The sequence below is a fragment of the Lepisosteus oculatus genome, unplaced genomic scaffold (assembly GCF_040954835.1).
Source record: "Lepisosteus oculatus isolate fLepOcu1 unplaced genomic scaffold, fLepOcu1.hap2 HAP2_SCAFFOLD_60, whole genome shotgun sequence".
In the NCBI taxonomy this organism is placed as follows: Eukaryota; Metazoa; Chordata; class Actinopteri; order Semionotiformes; family Lepisosteidae; genus Lepisosteus; species Lepisosteus oculatus.
In genome coordinates, this window is record NW_027168149.1 from 928,742 (window position 1) to 949,894 (window position 21,153).

The following is a 21,153-nucleotide window of genomic DNA, read 5'->3' on the forward strand; positions in this document are numbered from 1 at the left end:
ACGTCGCGAGCTTGCGTGGCGATCTGCCGGTCTGGAGTTATGCAAATGAGGCCGAATTGCATCCCGGGACATGCTGCGAATGCGCAACGGCGACTGCAGATGTGTAGGAAACGGCGCGCTCGTTTTCTCGTTTTGCCCACACTTTTGAGTGTTAGTGTGGCGTGTGAGTGTGTGAAAGAGTGGGCCCAGCAGGAGGCGGTGGCGTGCGGGGCGAGGAGGTGGCCTAGGCTGCGCGATTTGTGCTGTGGGTGCGGGCCGCTTGCAGGGGCCTGTTTAACTCATACTTACCTGGCAGGGGAGATACCTTGATCAAGAAGGAGGTTCACCCAGGGCGAGGCTCGGCCATTGCACTCCGGCTGTGCTGACCCCTGCGAATTCCCCAAATGTGGGAATCTTGACTGCATAATTTCTGGTAGTGGGGGACTGCGTTCGCGCTGTCCCTTGATGTGCTTGGTCCAAAATCAGATACGGGAGGGTTAGGACACCACGAGCTGCGTGGCTGCGGAAGGATCCCGGTTCGACAGGAGTGGACGCCGCTGCTGGTTCTCGCTGGCTTTTAGTTAGGGGTCCGGAGAAGCATCTCAAGCTAGTTCCACTACTCCTTCCGGACGTTCATTCCCTTTTCAAAGTCAGTCGTTTTGCTGTAGTCTGCGTTCTTTAGGCTGATTATCGAGGTTAGCCTTTATTTGGTCATGGGGGGCCTCGGTACTGTATGCTGAGTCTAAAGACAGTTTCACCCGTTTTCTGATTGCTCGGTTCTGTACCAGTGCAGACATGTCAAACAGTGAATGGCTGTACCTCTACTGTATCCATGCTCAATGAATGAAATCGGTAACAAATGAATATATGTCTAGTTATACGAAAAACGAGTGGTTTATCGACTCATCTTCATTTGCAGATTTAGAGGCAGCTTCGATATTCGTTTTACAGACGGGTTTTTTTTTTTGAATATGGGTCACACACATGCCACAGCAACAAAACATCTCTAGAGATGAGGCTATAGATCACCTTTCCATCCTGCAGGTTTTCCTCCCAAAGCCTACGGCACCAACGGCGACCCCTGCTGGCCGGGAGAGCAAAAGCTTACAGCACCTGGTATTCCCAGGCAGTCTCCCATCCAAGTACTAACCAGGCCCGACGCTGCTTAGCTTCCGAGATCAGACGAGATCGGGCGTGTTCAGGGTGGTGTGGCCGTAAGCGAAAGCCCAGGCGCCTGACTCGCTACTTGAAGCTGTGTGTGGCGGGGGTTCCGTGCCCCCCGAGCGGGACTGAAGGATCGTTCGTGTGCAACTCTTTGGAAAGGAGCTGCTTTCCAAATCCCATTGCGTGCCTGGATGTTGGCGAATGCGCTCCCTTGTGTTGACTCGTCCCGCACTGGAGGAGCACCAGGCAAGTCTTCACCAGACAAAAACCTCCAGTGCACAGCACTCTGGAAACATTTCGGGGCTTTCGCGTGTTTATTTCAGCACGTAAAGCGCACCGGTCCAACACGTCGGCCGGGCGCGCGGCGCCTCCGCCCTCTTGTGGCCTTGCGGCATCAGAGCAAGAGGCTCCTTCTCGCTGCCCTTCCGCTGTGTTGCAGGGCCCCGAGAGGGAACCCGGAGCGCGCACTTTGTGGGGGGCGGGGGACCGCGTTCGCGCTCTGCCCCCAGTCTCTTGCGCGAGTACTAAATCTCACGGACAGGGGGGCCTCGTCATTGATTGTTACAGGTGAGACGGGGATTAGGAGGAGACCCCGACTGATGGGTAAAGGGGAGCACTAAGACCAGAGGGACACCCCCGGCGTCTCTTTTTGAGAGACGCCCTGGGGTTTCCTAATGGCCAAGGAGGGTCGGGACCTCGGTTTGACGCCTCCCCCGAAGGACGGCGCCTGTTTGTGCAGCAGAGTGTCGCCATCAGGAGGCTGGGGCGTAAGAGAGCCACACAGCCCGCAGGGTGAGCGCTCCCTACTGGTCCCAGTCACACCTCTTGCAGGAGCAGCAGCAACCGGAGCTTTTCCGGGGTGGAATCTCCCATCCGGGTGCCGGCCAGGCTCACACCTGCTGGGCTGCCCCGGGGGTGAGCCCAGTCGAGAGTCGCAGGGCCAGATCTAGTCACCGGGGAGAAACGATACAAGTGAAGGATTGCTCGGCTCTCGGCACTTGAAAAGACCGACAAATGTCTCGTTCCCGCCGGAGCTGAATGTACCCGCATGTGTGGTGTCGTCTTCTTCCCCCGCCCCGCTGTGTTTGCTGTATTGTCTCTGAAGCCGGCCCCCCCGAGACGAGACGGGCTGTTCCTGTGCCCCAATTAACACTTTACAGGTGCCATTCCCCGGCATTGTGGCCATTGTCGGTCCTCACACGCGATAAGATAAGGCGGAGGAGAGCGGGGCATGCCTAGCGGCAGACATTCAAGGAGGGGGCAGGGCGAGGTGAGGTGAGGTGCGACACGCCGGAGCCCCGACGCAGCTAATGCGGAGCACTTGTTGGACTGGCATCGAAAGGACGTGTGCGTACGGAGCGAGCCTTCCCTGCGGCGGAGCGCGGGAACTTTCTCCCCCCCTCCCGCTGCAGGAGTTGTGTGCGCTGCAGCGGTGCCGAGAGAAAAGCACAGAAGGCAGCAGGCTCTGGAGAGCAGGTAAGAGACGGAGCCTTGTGGGCAGGCGAGCAGGCCCGTTTTTTGGAAATTGCTGAAAAGGTTTGTTCGGTGTGTGGCAGGCGCACGTCGCGAGCTTGCGTGGCGATCTGCCGGTCTGGAGTTATGCAAATGAGGCCGAATTGCATCCTGCGAACATGCTGCGAATGCGCAACGGCGACTGCAGATGTGTAGAAAACGGCGCGCTCGTTTTCTCGTTTTCCCAACACTTTTGAGTGTTAGTGTGGCGTGTGAGTGTGTGAAAGAGTGGGCCCAGCAGGAGGCGGTGGCGTGCGGGGCGAGGAGGTGGCCTAGGCTGCGCGATTTGTGCTGTGGGTGCGGGCCGCTTGCAGGGGCCTGTTTAACTCATACTTACCTGGCAGGGGAGATACTTTGATCAAGAAGGAGGTTCACCCAGGGCGAGGCTTGGCCATTGCACTCCGGCTGTGCTGACCCCTGCGAATTCCCCAAATGTGGGAATCTCGACTGCATAATTTCTGGTAGTGGGGGACTGCGTTCGCGCTCTCCCCTGATGTGCTTGGTCCAAAATCAGATACGGGAGGGTTAGGACACCACGAGCTGCGTGGCTGCGGAAGGATCCCGGTTCGACAGGAGTGGACGCCGCTGCTGGTTCTCGCTGGCTTTTAGTTAGGGGTCCGGAGAAGCATCTCAAGCTAGTTCCACTAGTCCTTCCGGACGTTCATTCCCTTTTCAAAGTCAGTCCTTTTGCTGTAGTCTGCGTTCTTTAGGCTGATTATCGAGGTTAGCCTTTATTTGGTCATGGGGGGTCTCGGTACTGTATGCTGAGTCTAAAGACAGTTTCACCCGTTTTCTGATTGCTCGGTTCTGTACCAGTGCAGACATGTCAAACAGTGAATGGCTGTACCTCTATTGTATCCGTGCTCAATGAATGAAATCGGTAACAAATGAATATATGTCTAGTTATACGAAAAACGAGTGGTTTATCGACTCATCTTCATTTGCAGATTTAGAAGCAGCTTCGATATTCGTTTTACAGACGGGTTTTTTTTTTTGAATATGGGTCACACACATGCCACAGCTACAAAACATCTCTAGAGATGAGGCTATAGATCACCTTTCCATCCTGCAGGTTTTCCTCCCAAAGCCTACGGCACCAACGGCGACCCCTGCTGGCCGGGAGAGCAAAAGCTTACAGAACCTGGTATTCCCAGGCAGTCTCCCATCCAAGTACTAACCAGGCCCAACGCTGCTTAGCTTCCGAGATCAGACAAGATCGGGCGTGTTCAGGGTGGTGTGGCCGTAAGCGAAAGCCCCGGCGCCTGACTCGCTACTTGAAGCTGTGTGTGGCGGGGGTTCCTTACTTTTTGATGACATAACACCCAAAGGGGCTTCTTTGGAGCTGGATTCCAACCGGCATCCTAAAGTTTCTTGGCGGTATCTTTTACAGTCCTCTGTTCGGTCGACAAGGGACAGAAGGGGGCAGCTTTCCTCACACATACAGTTCAATGTACTGTAGTGTTCCTGTTCATTGAATTTGCAGTTCTGCATCAGACCTCTAACTCGTTTCCTTAGCTTGGATTTAAGCCACGAAGCAGGCTTCTACTGTATAAACGTCTATAGGAATCACAAACTATTTGAGAGGCCATCATCCCAGGGGGAACTGACAAAGTCTATCCCTAAACACCTAGCGCAGTCTCTCGAGAGACTGTCAAAAATCGCTTTCTCCTTTTGCGTTGCAAGTAAGTGAAAACGCAGTCTCAACCCAGAGCCACTTGGCAGCAGCGGCACGTAAATACTGTTACTGTTACTGCTCGATACCGACGTTAACCTACTATACCATGTTCAGCCACTGCTAGAAAATGTACGGCTCTAGTACCGGAGCAAACGACAGGAAGGCCAACGTCGAACGGGCACACGTGTCAGACATGGAGAGCAACGAGAATGGGATTAGAACCCATGCGTTCTTTCCACCGTGGGGCCCGTTCAGCTCCGGGCTCATCGCCTGCGGCTCTTGGCTTGCGGGCCTGCCCAATCCGTGCGATAACTCGGAAAACACCCGGCCACACTGTGCCGGAAACGACGCACTCTGGGAAGCCGCTATGCAAAGCGAGGTCTGAAGATCCCCTGCGGCCGGACACTTCCCGCCCCCCAAAGAAGAGAGCGCCAATCAGACGGGCGGAGACCGAGGACTCGCAGAGCAGACGGCCACAATCGCCATAACAAGAGCGATTGTGAGCGTTGTTGTTTTCTCTCTTTGACCAGCCCAGCTGCGCCCCACCCGAAGGCAGGGAAGCACAAAAATTGCATGGAGCTCATTCATGCTCCTCTCCACGGAAATCTTTAGTAAAAAGCGAAAGATTTGTACGAAATGAAGAGAAACCAAAGTGCGTGGCTGCACAGCTGCAGGAGCCCAGGCCGCCTTCAAAGCCTCTGCCCTGACGGTCGTGGTTGGCAATGCACCTGGCCTTACAAACGAGCCAGTGGGGCCCGTTCAGCTCCGGGCTCATCGCCTGTGGCTCTCGGCTTGCGGGCGTGCCCAATCCGTACGGGTGTGCCCAATCCGGAAGCCTATTTCAAAGTCGTTCTCTGTTTCAAAAAAACATTTCCAAAATACAAGCCTTGCAGACAGACACGCCTCAGAGGACTTAAGGGTGGCTTCATGTCAGAATGATAAAGTCTCCCCGTCCGGACATGAAAATGCCACTTTGTTACACACAAAAAAAGAATCAACAACAGAGAAATGCCCACAAGCATTTGAAAAGCCGCACCACGTCGCACTTGAAATAGCTCTTACATTAGTGGTAGACGCAGGAATCGCCTTTTTATTTACGCTCTTACCAACGTGATGGAAAGCAAAACAAAGCAAAGCAGAGCAGAGCAAAACAAAACGAACAAACGAAAACCCTCACGTCCCGCACTCGCATATAACGCCGTTATGTGCCCAAGCGTTATTGTACGTCATCCTAGCACTGCACCCCGGGGCGTAAGGTATATGGGAACGAGCACACGCCACGAATCGTCTCGAATCACTCCCTACAGCTGTAAGGCGCCTTGAAGCGTGCACCCCCAACATTCTTCTTTGCGCATCTGTGAAAGGTAAACTCTTGAGCAAACTCTGAACCAGCTCTAAGGAAACTAATCCGATTAGACGTTACTTTGACTCATCTTTTTACGCTCAGTGCTGGATTGCTCAAACTCCAGCTAGGGTTAGGGTTAGCATTCCCACACTAGTTAGACACTTTGTTTACGCTCAGTGCTGGATTTTGGGAACTTCAGGACGGGTGGGAATTTTCTCCTATCTGTCAATTCTGTTTTGTTTTGGAGACTCTTGGCTGCCTATGTTGTACAGTGCAGCGTGAAGGAAACATTTTCCAAAACTGTGTCAGCTCAAAAGTTATAAGAAAACCTCTCCAGCTGCTTTAACTCTCTTCATTTTTGTCATTTAATGTGACACTCGATGTATAACTGGAGCCTCACATATGCAAATGGTGAGGCTCCAGTTCGACACCCAGTTCGACACCACTTTACAGTATCTGACAAAAGCATGGCAGACTGTGCCGGACCGGCAAATAACTTCCGCTTATTTTTACCATATTAAACATTGGAAATCCAACCACTTGCATTTGTGACACTTGATTTTGGCTCCACCTAAGACACTCTTAAATCTTCAAACACTTTTCTCTTCTCCCGCAACACTCTTGTCTGTCGGCACTATGTGGCAGCGTTGCATGACAACCCCTCTCACCACGGAAAGGAACCTAACAGCTTTGGTAAGAGAGGAGAAAAGGACCTGGCCCGTATGGGACTCGAACCTGTGACCTTGGCGTTATTAGCACCACGCTCTAACCAACTGAGCTAACCGGCCTCACAACAATGCTTCTCTCTGTGCTGCAAAAAATCAAACTCAGGGAATTTCTTTTGTCCTCCTTTGAATAGAAAGCCGTGTAATTCAGTGTACGGCCTTTCTCGTGCAGTTTCATGGTTCTTGTAATCCAAATCCTACACTGGCGTGAAGTGCCCCCCCATTTCACGGCATTTTTCAGCTGATTTAAAATGTACCTAAAGGAGAAGCATTTTTGAAGACCATCAATTACCAAGAGCTTTTGTCAAAGGTTTTGGTGGTCATTTTTAATGACCACAGAGCGCTGTGATCTCGGTTTTACATCTCATCCAAAAGACAGCGCCCTCTTACAACACAGCATCTCCGTCACTATACTGGGGAATTGGGAACCGCACAGACCTCAGGGTGAGCGCCCCCCCCGCCGGCACCATTAACACCGCTTCCAGCTGAAAGCGTTGTTTTTCCCTGTAGCTCATCCTCATCCGGGTACTGACCTGGCTCACACCTGCTTAGCTTCAGTGGGTTTTCAGTTGCAAGTTGCAAGGGGATGCAAGTGATGGAGCCGGTCGCTTCAAAAGCCACTGCATTGGCCGGGAATCGAACCCGAGCCTCCCGCATGGCAGGCGAAAATTCTACCACTGAACCACCAATGCTTAGTGCCTGGGCCTTCAAAAAAGACGCTTTTTTGGTGCTCTGTGCAAAACGCGTCGACATCTGCTTCCAGCTGCAAAATGCCATTCACGGACACTGAAGAATTTATTTCTAAGGCAGCGGGTACAAGCGATTGGGTGTTTTAAAACCACCAGAAACAGCAAAGAGGCGCGCTTCTTTGCTTGCGCCGGAACACACCAACTGGAGGCGGACAATGTAGTCGGCAGGATTCGAACAGGCGCGGAGAGACCCCAATGGATTTCTAGTTCATCACCTTAACCACTCGGCCACGACTACAGCAATCGTCATAGCACTGCACCCCGGGGCGTACGGTATAAGGGAACGAGCACACGCCATGAATCGCCTCGAATCACTCCCTACAGCTGTAAGGCGCCTTGAAGCGTGCACCCCCAACATTCTTCTTTGCGCATCTGTGAAAGGTAAACTCTTGAGCAAACTCTGAACCAGCTCTAAGGAAACTAATCCGATTAGACGTTACTTTGACTCATCCTTTAAGGGACCCTTGTTAATTGGAGAAATCAATGATTTCGAATGAATTCTGTATGCGTTAAAAGACAGCTATACACAGAAAACATGCAGGACACTGCTCATGATGTTTCCCGAGCCGAAACACAGTGCGTTTTTCCAAGCCATTTGACAAAGCCCGCCCACTGAAAACTGCAGCAGATCGTGTAAAGGCGTTCAACTTTGTAACTACTGCACGCACAGGAAGCAGAATAAATTCCTCTTTTCAAACTGTCAAAGGTTTGCTGCAGGACATCGCACAATCTCTTTTGAACGGGGACAAACGATTTCTTATGGGGCGCAGTAAGTACAGACGTTTATAAAGCTCCACTCATGCCGACGATGCAGCATGAAGAAGCGCAACCTAACGTTTGACAGACAAAAGCCGGGCGCCGCTACGAGCAATATGAAATCAAACTGACAGCACACGGCGTTTCGCGCTGACTCAAAAGTGATCTCGACAGACGATGTTCTCTGCATAACGCTGAAAGAGCTAAAGAGCGTTTCTGTTGAGACGTAACCCATTGGGCAAAAGACGTATAATATACGTCTATTAAACGCATATCTTAGACGTCTAAATGTGGTCTACAATTCGTCTAGAATGAAATTCTAATATACGTCTAAAGTTAAACGTCAATTATACGTCTATATTTAGACGTTCATTATACATAAATGGTTGGAGTTCTATTATACGGATAAATTTAGAGGACTATTATACATATATGGTTGGAGTTCCGGATAACTTTAGAGGTCTATTATACGTATAACTTTAGAGGTCTATTATACGTATATGGTTAGAGGTCTATTATACGGATAACATTAGAGGTCTATTATACGTATATGGGTAGAGGTCTATTATACATCAAAGATAGATTTTATAGGTGTAGAAACAAGTAAAACAAGCCAATGATTAGGTTTAGAAATGTATTCTGAAAATACACATTCACACCTGAAACATATGTATTTCAAATTATACATTGTATACAATCAATCAACAATCAACATATGGGCAATAATCATAAAAACACAACTAGTCTTAAACTTCAGCTACAAATTCTGGTAACATGGCAATATACAGTATAGTAATGACAAACACAAAACTAATTACATTAACACACTAACTCAAAACCACATTTTGATTCAAATATACATTTTAAAATGTACAACTTCTATATTTCCAAGAAAAAAAAATATTACAATGGAAGTTAAGACGATTTTTGTCCACTATTTGCAAACCCTGTCTAATTGTCCTAACAGAACCAAAAACCTATTATTTTCAGAGTCCAGATCTCCTGGCCCCCTGCCTTGCATATGCATTCTTCAAGTAACACATTGCGTGCTCCTTTATTTCTTTTTCTGTTGATGTAGGGTGGGACTTCAGCACCGCAGCTAGGAGAAAATTATATAATATTACTTCCCAAATAAATGATGATTAATATCTTCTTTAGTATAATCTAAAAAATGAACGGTTTACTAAGCTCAAAGCTGAAATAAATGTATAAAATTTGGCTTGCATCATAGCAGTTGAGCAATAAAGTCTGTCCTAATTAAAGAGTACCCAAAGTTTGAAAGTACAACATAGAATAAGAATAAGAGAAACGGCAAAACGATTTTGTGTCATCTTCCCCATTCACACTATTTTATGTGCCGTTTTTTTGCTTTTTCACATACTATTTTAATCAAAATAATATTAAGAAAGATCTGTATGTATTCAGATAGTATTATTATTGTTCATACTTACTCGTCAAAAGAGGATTGCTGAGATATTTGCGGATATACTTCTACGTTTGAAAAACGTGTCCAAAATGGTGACCAACGAATACTAGCAATGCATTGTGGTATATAACCGGAAAATATGCTGGGTTCGATATTTTCTCAACGTATGCGTTTATTAATGTTGTCGATATTATGGTTGAAATTTAACATTGATAATACATCGCTGCTATGTGCCCCCTGCTATGAGCTGATGTGCAATTTTAACGCATGCAATAAGTAAGGATCGGTCACTGTTGTATGGTATTATATATAATGACATTATGGAATAGGATGGGGACAGGCCTGGCATCACGGGGGGAGGGGGGAATGTCGCCGCTTCAGTTTTGGGCAAAAAGTTTTACCTAACTTAATTTGCACCCTAAAAAAATAGTTGTACTTTGTCAATGGTCAGACAACACTAAATGACACGAACAGTCACTCAGTCTGTTTGATGGGCAGGAGGGCTATCCGTCCAGGAACTGCACATATTATTGAGTTTTAACATTACGATCCTGTTTGCTCAGGTGGACCGATTCCTTGCAGTAGTTTATCATTATACTTAAAATCGTTATATAACTAGGACTAGTTATAGCAGTCTGTGCTTTCTCTTGGTTTTACAACATTTTTTTCTTAACGATTCAGAACGTCCATGTAGCTGCAAAAATGAACGCTTATGGTACTTTTCGCTCCAGGCAATACAAACCTTGAGAGTGACGAAAAATGTGAAACTGAACTTCATCGCAAATACCAGATTGCTAGTCGTTATCTTCTATCATGAAGCACTAATCAATGGCATAGCTGCGAGATTTCATTTGGGTAGCTGCACCGTACAGCTCCGTTTCAACCGAAATATCACTCCCCCCTCAGAATTTCAGACGCCCCCCGACAGATTTTTCCTCGGGCACCGCGCACTGATGGGGGACTTTTGTCAAGAAAATAAAAATAGAAACTCTATAGGCACTCAAACATTTTACGGTTTTTTTTCAGGCAGGTGGCAAGACCCCCTCAGCAAAACCCTTGTATGCCAAGCTGTGGGCATTGATTCGTCGAATATACGTATATTTACGGCGAAATTACGGCTATACGTATATATACGTCGCCTCGACGTATAATCAACGTCGAATTGCAACCGTAAAATCGACGACATGAATAAACGCATATATAACGTCGAAAACACATCTAATACAGTGCCTGAGGCTTTTTACTGTATGTATCATGTGTGCCGCAACTAGGAGTATACGGCACTCTGCACAGTGTACGAAGTAAATTATTTTCGCAGTAATTAATTTATTATATTTACTATATTATACACGTGTAAATTAATTGCTGCGAAAATAATTTACTTCGAACACTGTGCAGAGTGCCGTATACTCCTAGTTGCGGCACACACGATACATACAGTAAAAAGCCTCAGGCACTGTGTTAGATGTGTTTTCGACGTTATATATGCGTTTGTTAATGTCGTCAATTTTACGGTTGCAATTCGACGTTGATTATACTTCGAGGCGACGTATATATACGTATAGCCGTAATTTCGCCGTAAATATACGTATATTCGACGAATCAATGCCCACTGGGAACAAGCTCGCTTCTTTCTACCATGATGTCACCATGACCAAATCTGTCTTTAAACACCTTGCTCAGTCTCTAACGAGACTGTCAAAAATTGCTTTCGCCGATTGTATTGCAAACCGGCGGAAGCGGGGTATTGGGAAAAGTTTTCAACTAGCAATAATCCCGCCTCGGCTAAACCTCACAGGCTACGATACTGCCACTGCGCAAAGCTGACGGTTGCCAGGCAACCGCGGGGATCCTATGGAAATCGTTATCAATCGTCTCATGGCATGTCGTTGCTGTAACGCTTCATATTTGTCGTCTTCTTCTAGCTTGAGGTTTTGAAGAATTTCATGACAGACAAGGGCTCCGTTGGGAACAAAGAAACCCGTTGATTCTTTTCAGCAGCAGAAATACAACCCTTTAAATACAAGATGACAGAACAATGACGAAGGGCATGCCGGGAGGAACTCATGCACTACAGAGGAAAGGGGGCGGGCACGTACAGTTCACATTCAAGCCACAAGTACTCTTCTCGGATGTTGCACAAACAAATCCTAACGTCTTGAAAGCATTGCAGCATGTTTGTGTCCCACTTCCCGTGGCTGCAGGATGACTGACACGAACGGACAAACACAATCTGTGGCGTTTAGCGTGACATAGTCTTGCAGGCATCGTGCTGTCTCACTGCAATACTATACCGCTGGAGGAAACAGTCCATCTGGCCATGAAACTCATTTGAACGTCTAGCTACAGCAACTAACAATATCATGATTTATTCAGGATGTGTGGAATCAGCACGTCCCGGAGACAGCTTCCGAAATCGTGAGCATTCTCTGGTGGTAGGGGCGTTCAAGATGGCGCTCAGGTGGGAGGTAAAGTTAAGTGGTTGAGGATTTTTTTTGAGTTTTTCATGACCTGAATGTTAATTTTTGCTTTTTTCGACTACAGAAAAATAAGGACTTAACACTACTTGTTTAAACTTCAGTTATAATTGAAAGAAAAAAAACGATTTTTTTTAGGTTTAAGAATTTCGATATGAGTAACACTGGGAAAAGAAAAGAGAGTGCTGGTTCTTCGAAGGAGAAGTCTAAGAAACCTCAATCGTATATGTATAGCACTACAAGAAAATTGATGGCAACTAAAGGGAAAAGTGAAGCAGCTGGAGGGGACGTGGAAAGAGTGCTGGAGATGCGCTCGTACGCGAGCGCTCGCAGCCCAAGTGAGACTCAGCTGCCAGAGGAAGAGCCGGAGTCCCTGCCCAGCACACCTGTCAAAACCCCGGCAGCCAAGAGAGGAAGGGGCGACCTGACGCTGGAGGAGCTCCAGACCAACATCTTCAACATGATGGCACAGAGCATGGGTGAGCTGAAGGAAATGATTTGATCTAATACAGTCGCAATCGAAAGTCTTAAAAAGTCCACGGACTGTGTGTTTAAAGAGGTTGAAGACTTAAAGAGTGAAGTAAAAGTTCTTAAACAAGTAAATACCAAACAAGAAAAGCATATTAAAGAACTTGAATTGAAAGTGAACGATGTAGATAGATACCATCGATGATGGAATTTAAAATTATTTGGAGTTAAAGAGGAACGTGATAAGGACCTTGTTGCAACAGTGAAGGGTATCTGTAAAAGGACCCTGCCGGACCAGGAGGACGTAATATCGGCCATTGACTTTGTTCACAGGCTCGGGAGAGCGAACATGTCTGGGCAAGTGCGCCCCAGATCGATTATAATACAGTTCACCAAGAGGACGGCGAGGGACATGCTGTGGCGAGCGGCGAGGGGGAATGAGTATTTGAATGGGAACAAACTGAGGTTTGCAGAGGACCTGTCTGCCGCGGACAGGAGTACCAGGAACCAGCTGTGGCCCCAGGTTGAAGCTGCCAGAAGAGAGGGGAGGAGAGCCTACTTTGTGGGAGTGAGGGCCTTTGTGGACGGGAAGGAGATTTGCTCCCAGTGACTGCTCAGTTAATGATTATGTTTGGTTATATTTGTTATACCAGTATATACTAGTGTTTCTTTAGTGTTAGTTTGGAATGGTGTAGTTAAGTGTTAAGGACTGTTATAGTTCTGGTTCTTTGAAAAACTCAATAGTTTAGACAGTCTTAGAGTTAGTTATTTGCTTTTGTGTATGTCTTTTTCATGAATGCCAGAGGTACTCGAAATGTTGTTAAAAGAAAAACTGTGTGCTGAGTTTTATTTTTTACAGGAAACGCATGCATGTTGAAACTAAAGTTTATAAATAATTGAGAAATATTAAAGCAAGGAAAATATGATACGTGTAAAATATACAATTTGATCACATAATTACTTAATTACCTCTGGTAGTTAAATGCTTTTTTCTGCTGCGTTTTTTTTCTCTTGTACATGACTCTGATCCTCTTGTTGTATTTGTATTTGTAAATTCTATGTTTAATAAAAAAAAAATTAAAAAAAGCATTCTCTGGTGGTGTCCTGTAGGCTTCCTGTGGGTGTGCGTTGGTGGTATAGTGGTGAGCATAGCTGCCTTCCAAGCAGTTGACCCGGATTCGATTCCCGGCCAACGCAGTGTCGAGTGTTTTCAAATGCTGTCATGAGCCTTGGATTGTGACTAGCAAAGCGAAGCCTTTTGAAAGAGCTAAAGCACTGAAAAACGGAATTGAGGGAGAATCTTACAGGGGATTCTGAGCGGTGTCTGCATACACGCAGTCCGATACGGGTGCTGAAAGCTTGAGCTACTCTCAATGTCATGCTGGCTTTCCCCGGAGTAAATCTGTTACATTGACAGAATGCTTCTCGCAGGTTCAAAAAGGGACCCTTGTTAATTGGAGAAATCAATGATTTCGAATGAATTCTGTATGCGTTAAAAGACAGCAATACACAGAAAACATGCAGGACACTGCTCATGATGTTTCCCGAGCCGAAACACAGTGCGTTTTTTCAAGCCATCTGACAAAGCCCGCCCACTGAAAACTGCAGCAGATCGTGTAAAGACGTTCAACTTTGTAACTACTGCACGCACAGGAAGCAGAATAAATTCCTCTTTTCAAACTGTCAAAGGTTTGCTTTACGAACGCCGCAGGACATCGCACAATCTCTTTTGAACAGGGACAAACGATTTCTTATAGGGTGCAGTAAGTACTGTTACTGTCACTGCTCGATACCGACGTTGGCCTACTATACCATGTTCAGCCACTGCTAGAAAATGTACGGCTCTAGCACCGGAGCAAACAACAGGAGGGCCGACGTCAAACAGGCACACATGTCAGACATGGAGAGCGATGAGAATGGGATTCGAACCCATGCCTGCAGAGCACAATGGATTAGCAGTCCATCACCTTAACCACTCAGCCACCTTGTCGACGAAACTGGGCTGTCCGGACATGGGTTGGCGCGCTCCAGATGATCTTTTTCTTTTTTTCCCCACGTACTCGAGGGTCATTTTCCTGTTCCACATGTGATTTCAACATTTTCCTTGGGAGATGTCAAGCCAGCAAGCCACTGCTGTGGTTCAGTGGCCAGTGTGGAGTTCAGTGGCCCTGTTGTACACAGAAAGCACATTGAGCTCCTTGGACATGAAAAGTTCCAGATAAAAGCCATTTGTCATCCTTTCTCTTGGTGTCGATGTTGCTATTGTATGTAAAGGTGGCAACTTGCTCAGCAAGCAGGCGGAGCACACACCGAATGCAGATGTGTCTGAGTGGTGTGTCCAAGTGGCTGCAAAAGGACAGCACTCCTGGGGCACCGTGGCTTAGTTGGTTAAAGCGCCTGTCTAGTAAACAGGAGATCCTGGGTCCAAATCCCAGTGGTGCCTTCTTTGTTGTGTCTTCTCAAACAGAACTGGTCCTTACAGACAACCGCCTACGGCTAGACTTAATTAAATGCAAGTATTCATTTCCTGTCTTTAACGCGACTTGTTTTTCTTAAAATGGATGCAACTTGCAAAACATGAAATACAAACCTTGCTAATCAGCGCTAGCGGCTGGCAAAAAAAAAAGAAGTCAGCTATTTTTTTTTCTTTAACCTTAACCCTGCTAACGGAGAAGAGTTAAACGACCGAGTCTATGCAGCTTAAACGGTGCGCAAGTCGGGTTCTTAGCTGAAAGGGTGGTAAATCACGCTCACCCCAGTCCTTAATCTTTTAAAGAGGATACAAAATTGAACCTAGTCGCCACATCACACATCCTGTTCAGTGATAAAAAGGTAACATCTATCCTCGCTCCAGAGTAAATCTCACGTTGAGGGCATCTGCACAGAGGAGAGAGCAGAGCAATGAGATCATAGGGACAGGGGAGTCACACGCTGGCGGTTTGAATACGCGGAAGATCACTGAGGGATCCACAGTATGTGGACCCTCCGTTCGCCATCAGTCCACACTCCGGACTCTGAATCCTGCCATCCGAGTTAAGATCTCGGCGGAACCTGAGGCGCAGTTCCTTCTTAAAACGTAATCTGGTGAGCATTTCTAGAATCGCACTTGTATAGATGCAGCCTTTAATTTGTTGCTAGGTTAAAATTGATGACTTCTTGTATTTCAGTAGGCAACTGCCCTCTTGATTTTGGATTTAATTTCTTTATTACAGGGGCGCTTTTATGAAGACAGAGTCATGTTCAGGTACTTTGCTTGATGGAGGAAGCTCATTTCGGACTCTGTGATCTGCTCACCTGGAAAGGTCTGCTGTACTACTACAAGAGAGAAGTAGGGTCTGGAAGAAGGGACAATTTTATGATGCTTTGGAAGATAATGTTTTTTTTTTCTTATACTGAAAATGAAAAGTAGTTGTTTCTATATGGACTCAGTCTTTGGAATTTGTATATTTATACATTTCAGTGAACCCTCAGCCATTCCTTCTGTATTGTAATTCAATTTCTCTTTTAAAATTCCTTCCCCACTTCTAGGACCTGCAGTTGCTGAACTCCACAATGGCTTCTATTGGAAAGTCTGTGACTGAGACCATTATTTATTTTGGAGCAATGAGCAATTCTTATATAAATGCAATAAAATCATTATGCTCAAACTATGAGAGAGAATTTTAAGGATAATTTAAGAAATCAGTCTTAGCTTGTTTCTATACACAGATGGTATTATTTATTTTCAAAGGAAACCCGCGAGGATTCCCCTGGTGTGCAAGATGTGCCTGAATACTTTTGATCAGCTTCCTGCTCACTTCAAGAGGGCGTGTATGAAGCACGCCACGGCAGAAGAGATCAGGTGGCCTCTCAACAGGCGAGGGAGGACATGATGAATCACCTGAAGAACGGGATCATCGTGGATTACCACAGAATAGAGATCAAAGGACACTTTGTGGGCTTGAAATACAAAGAAAATCATGTTCTATGGGACAAGATAAATACAAAACTTAAGCTTTTATTTTAATTAGATTTATTTATAAAGCATAAGCAATCATTTATTACATTAATATATGTGAAAATAACATTTTAGTATCATACGTTTAGTATATTTAGTCCCTAATGCTGAAAGAAATGATCATAGAACATGACATCTAACCTTACCTGCTGTGTTTTTAATCCCTATTGCTCAATGCACGGTGAAAGCATTGCATACATATGTCTGACAATGAGGAATGGGCCCCTGAGACAGTCATTTGCCTGTTTCACAAATGATCGTATTTTACTAGAGATTCTGTTTGGGATTCAGATGTGCATTCGGACAGCAATCCCTTTCAAGAAATGATACGTTCTGGATGAGGTCAAAGGTGCTGGAACACTGTATTTAGGATGTGTTTGCAGAGACTGTGTGTCTCCTGCTTCAACGCAGTGAGAAATAGATGTGCTCCTGTAATTCATTGGTACATGCCCAGGGCAGTAAGCAGTCTGAGAATTTATTTCCAGACGGCATAGAGCAGTGAAGCAGTGAAGTAGTGCCACACACTGGATCATTATATTATTAGAATCTATTCTACTTAAATTATTACATTATACACAATTTGAGTTCATTTTAAAAAGTAAAAGGTAATGAAAGGAATGCATTTTTAAAAGAAAGATAATACCGATATGCATGTGATAATCTTCCTTATATCATGTAGTGCGTCATTTGGACACTTTGTGGGATTGAAATACAAAGAAAATCATGTTCTATGGTACAAGATAAATACAAAACTTAAGCTTTTATTTTAATTAGATTTGTTTATAAAGCATAAGCAATCATTTATTATATTAATATATGTGTGTAGCGGCGAGGCTTATTAATAAGGCAGAATTAAGTGTTCTGAGCCTTCCCAAATGAGGCCCCATTTCTCTGTTCATCTCTCTGGTGCAGCCACAGAGAGACTATTCATGCAGGGTGATTTAAGGTCCTAGGACAGCTCCCAAAGGGGGATGCACTTAGCTTAGCCTGGCTATCATGATCAATGGTCATCCATTGGCGCCTATCTGTCTAGGGAGTGCCAGTTGGACATCTGGACTGCATTACTAAGTGTCAGGACTAAGTGACTCATATCTCACCTTGATCAATCAATCAGGGACTGGTAGGGCCGAGTAACCCACGTGGGACTCTGATGCCCATGGAACTTTCAGCCAATCAATGAGCTGAAGTTCCTCCAGGTAAAAACAGGCAACACAGAGAGCCTGTGAGATTCAGTAAGATTCAGAAGGGAGGATTCAGAGGATTCTGTGGACAATTCTAAAGGGAATTCAAAGGAGAATTCCAGGGCAGGACGGCCCAGGAGCAGAAGGCTCCCAAGGGCAGGACATTCTCGCAGCGCGCCTCCTGACCATCCTGAGACTCAGCCCGGACAACCACGGAACGGCCAGTGTGTCCGAGTGCCAGAACTTTCCTTTGTTCTAAGAGTCTAGAGCGGAGGTTGCCAGAGAATAACCAGAGGATCCACCCGAGGTTAGCACCAGCAGCAGGCCTCGTGAACAGGTCGGAACTGTGGACAGCTGAATCACTATTCAGAACTAGCTCTTCATCAGAAACGAACCGGTCCTCTTCCTGACTTGCTCGGACCCACAGTCATCTTTTCTCCTGTGCACAAACTTTGCTAGTTAAAGCCAACACTAACTAGCCGGTCAGTGAGCATCAGCAGCGCACCGTCGCAAGCCGCACAGCACAGCCTGGCACGGAGCCAGAGAGCGCGGATTGGACAGCAACAGCCTGCAACTGTTTCTTTGTGCCCGCAGGAAGATCTGAATCCCCAAAGATTGGATGAGTATTCAACTTCAATGCATTACAGCTCGAGAATTCAATTGTTATCCCAACCAGTTGATATCAATTTAATTCCTAAGAGTTATGTACTTGTTTGAGTATCTAATGTAGAAGTTATAACCAAGTTCATTAACGAAACGGTCTTAATGAAATATATACTGAACGTATGTCCTCTTGATATGTGTAACACTTCGTAACTGACTGAATATATATCTTTTGTATTCTGATAACGCTCTCGATAAGATCTGTTAGGTTTACATGCATATTTTATGTATTAATAAATGTATCCTCGTGTATTAGTACCTGTGTGTGCGCGTTGTTTGAGTTATGTCGCATGGTTGGATTCTAAAGCCATCAAAAGAATCAACTTTGTGATTTACTGCTACAATTAATAATTGTCTCAGTAAATGCCCAAACCCTACAGAACTGGTGCCTTCAGAGAGCCACTACATTTAATTTTGCTATGGCAACATTACATATTTGGCGTCCCTGAGCCGGTTTTCTTACATTATTTGGCGTCCCTGGGTGGGCGTGGCAAGACTGAAATGAGTCAACCAAGCGGAATAATTCAATATAAAACGCCGCTGGTTTCATACACAACAATACGGTGTGCTGAAAGCCGAAAGAAAAAAAAGTTCCCCTTGCTCTTTAAGCAGTGCTTGATTGTTTTGTGATCTTTTGCGATCTACCGGGTTGATTGCATACTTGATCTTGTGGTTTTCTGTGGTAAAACTATGATTTCGTACTTAAAAGTAATACTCTTTAAGTTTAACGATGGTTGCTAAAAGGTCTGAATTCGAGTCGCTATTTAGCACTCTCTCTAGCAGCGACAGGTCTGACCACGATCTCTTCCATATCTCCGTCAGCGGAGAAGCTAGAAGGATAAATCTCCATTCTCTGAGAGAGCTAGCGAAGGACATAGAGAGATTTGACCCCGCAGTGTCAGAGAATAATATCGAGAGTTATATTCAGGACCTCAGGTATACCCTGCAGTATCTGCCAAACGCCACAGAACAGGAGAAAGTGTTTCTGGTCAGGAAAACTACCAGCAGAGCTGTACATGAGTGGATGGCTAGGCAGAAGAAAGAAGTCTGTTATGATTTTGAGAAGCTTTGTCAAGCACTTATTGAAGAATAAAGTGCGTTTATTGACCCGACTGCTGCGATAGCCGCCGCTCTTAACATTAAGCACGAGAGAGCAGAGTCCCCTCGCGAATATTACGAGAGACTTAGACGAACTTATTTTGCAGGGCGAAATGATGAGGGTTGCGAAGAGAACACACATTTCAAGGGTTTATTCATTGCGAATCTCCACCCGTCAGTCAGAAAGATGATCTTAATGCATACAGATGCACAGACCATGAAAATGACTGATATTAAGAGATTCGTGCAGAAAGCCTGGGAGTATGATGTCCAAAGTCGCTCTGAGCAAAAAGCTGTTAAAGTGACTGTGTTTGCCGTCTGAGCCAGCAGGGTTAATTCCCCCCTGCTCGAAGGAGCACAGGCTCCTGAGCTGGCTAAGCCCCGTTCCAAAGCATGCACACAGGACTGCACCCAGCGTCCTAAGTGCCATGAGAACACCGGGGGAGGGAAAGGGCTAGATAAAGCTGAACAAAAGGATTCAGTAGCCGCCCACCTGGCCAGGCTTGAACAAGCTTTATTAGGACAGGGACAACCGCTCCCCAAGGCTGCCGGAAGCGTGAATGAGCTGATACTCTCCACTGGAGGAGGCGGAGACCCGCCCCCTCTCCCTCCCTCAGTCTATCTGATTGAGCGGAAGGGTTCCTGCCTGGATGAATTCAGCCACTCCCAAGTCAGTGCTGACTCCACCCCTGAAGTCACAGAGCAGGCAGTAAAACACAGAGGAAAAGCAAGTAGCTTTTACCTCAAAGCTGCCATGGGAGATGTCTTACACAGTGAGACACTGATTGACACTGAGGTTGAAAGGTGTTTGATGTCACACGGCAAGCTCAAACGGGTTGAAAAAGAAAAGGGCATGCGACTCAGAGAGGAACCTTTGGTGGATCACCAGAAAGGCAAAGTGTGGAAACAGGTCAAGGCTCCTAAGCCTTCTGTACAGAAGGAAAGGGGGGCCAAGAGGCAGACTGTGCTCACACAGTGCCCACCGAACACATAAGCCTATGTGGAGATTCCTTCTGTTCCCTCTGGACAAGAAATAAAAATATTTCCTTGTTCCCCGGATATACAGGGAAGTCGTGTCCCGGCCAAGGTCCCAACAGCCTCCATGCCACAGGAGCGGTGCTCCAAGCAGCCGCCTGATCCACCAGGTAAAGCACACACCTTTTACATCCCTAAAGAGGAGCAGATCTCCCCACCTGGCGATGAAAAGGAGCTTTCCCTGTGCACCCTGGCACCCAAGAGGGGTCAGGAACACCACCCTGCAGTGGTGGAAGGGATCCAGATGGCAGGAGAGCAGGTTGGTGATGTAGCCCTCACCCTTAGCCCTGAGAGGTCCTCTATTAGTGAGGATCTGCTTGAGCAGCTGTCACAGGGCCACCGCCAGGTGCCCCTGGTGCAACATTCACAGGTTAGACAGGAGGCCCAGCTGGACGCTGAGACTACTGCACTGTGGACACACCTGATCCCAGATGCCGATTCCCTCTGCTGTGACCCAGGGAACCTGCAGTCAGGTAACATTATTTCTCACAACTACCAGGTAGTGAGTGAGACTGACCTGATTGTTCCTGCCTCAACGGCAGGGTTGCCAACACACCCAGTCCCCCAGAAGGGACAGGGAATGAAAGCCGAGCCGGGTTTCTTACAGCCACCAGCTCAGTCTGTCAGTCTGAGTCTGACCAACAGTGGTTCAGCCAGACTGGAGCTGGATGGTCAAGTCACCCGCCTGCCAGTGCAGGACATCGCAAAGAGGGGTGTCAGAATCCCCGCCTGCACTGACATGGGCCTGGTGAGTGATAGTAAGTTCAAAGACAGTGAACTAGCTATCCCAGTACTGGGGCAGCTCCCCGAACCCCTAGCAAGGGAAGGGGGGAGTGAGCAGGTGTCCTACACCCAAGCCCAGCGAACGATTGTAAACATGCCGATAGAGGGATTCCTCAATCA

General features: G+C 46.7%; 9 non-coding genes across 9 annotated transcripts; 4 read left to right on the forward strand and 5 right to left on the reverse strand.

Annotated features, from left to right (window-relative positions):
- Positions 1–280: 280 nt before the first annotated feature.
- On the forward strand, positions 281–444 carry LOC138231547 (U1 spliceosomal RNA). The gene has a single exon (XR_011186794.1). It is a non-coding gene; the product is annotated as a U1 spliceosomal RNA (small nuclear RNA).
- A 636-nt stretch (positions 445–1,080) lies between these two features.
- Positions 1,081–1,199, reverse strand: LOC138231431 (5S ribosomal RNA). The gene has a single exon (XR_011186683.1). It is a non-coding gene; the product is annotated as a 5S ribosomal RNA (ribosomal RNA).
- Positions 1,200–2,984: 1,785 nt separating this feature from the next.
- LOC138231544 (U1 spliceosomal RNA) lies at positions 2,985–3,148 on the forward strand. Its single transcript, XR_011186791.1, has one exon. It is a non-coding gene; the product is annotated as a U1 spliceosomal RNA (small nuclear RNA).
- Positions 3,149–3,784: 636 nt separating this feature from the next.
- LOC138231534 (5S ribosomal RNA) lies at positions 3,785–3,903 on the reverse strand. Its single transcript, XR_011186782.1, has one exon. It is a non-coding gene; the product is annotated as a 5S ribosomal RNA (ribosomal RNA).
- A 966-nt stretch (positions 3,904–4,869) lies between these two features.
- LOC138231510 (U5 spliceosomal RNA) lies at positions 4,870–4,986 on the reverse strand. Its single transcript, XR_011186761.1, has one exon. It is a non-coding gene; the product is annotated as a U5 spliceosomal RNA (small nuclear RNA).
- Positions 4,987–7,021: 2,035 nt separating this feature from the next.
- trnag-gcc (transfer RNA glycine (anticodon GCC)) lies at positions 7,022–7,092 on the reverse strand. Its single transcript has one exon. It is a non-coding gene; the product is annotated as a tRNA-Gly (tRNA).
- Positions 7,093–11,014: 3,922 nt separating this feature from the next.
- On the reverse strand, positions 11,015–11,156 carry LOC138231432 (U4 spliceosomal RNA). The gene has a single exon (XR_011186684.1). It is a non-coding gene; the product is annotated as a U4 spliceosomal RNA (small nuclear RNA).
- A 2,245-nt stretch (positions 11,157–13,401) lies between these two features.
- On the forward strand, positions 13,402–13,473 carry trnag-ucc (transfer RNA glycine (anticodon UCC)). Its single transcript has one exon. It is a non-coding gene; the product is annotated as a tRNA-Gly (tRNA).
- Positions 13,474–14,645: 1,172 nt separating this feature from the next.
- On the forward strand, positions 14,646–14,719 carry trnat-agu (transfer RNA threonine (anticodon AGU)). The gene has a single exon. It is a non-coding gene; the product is annotated as a tRNA-Thr (tRNA).
- Positions 14,720–21,153: the final 6,434 nt, after the last annotated feature.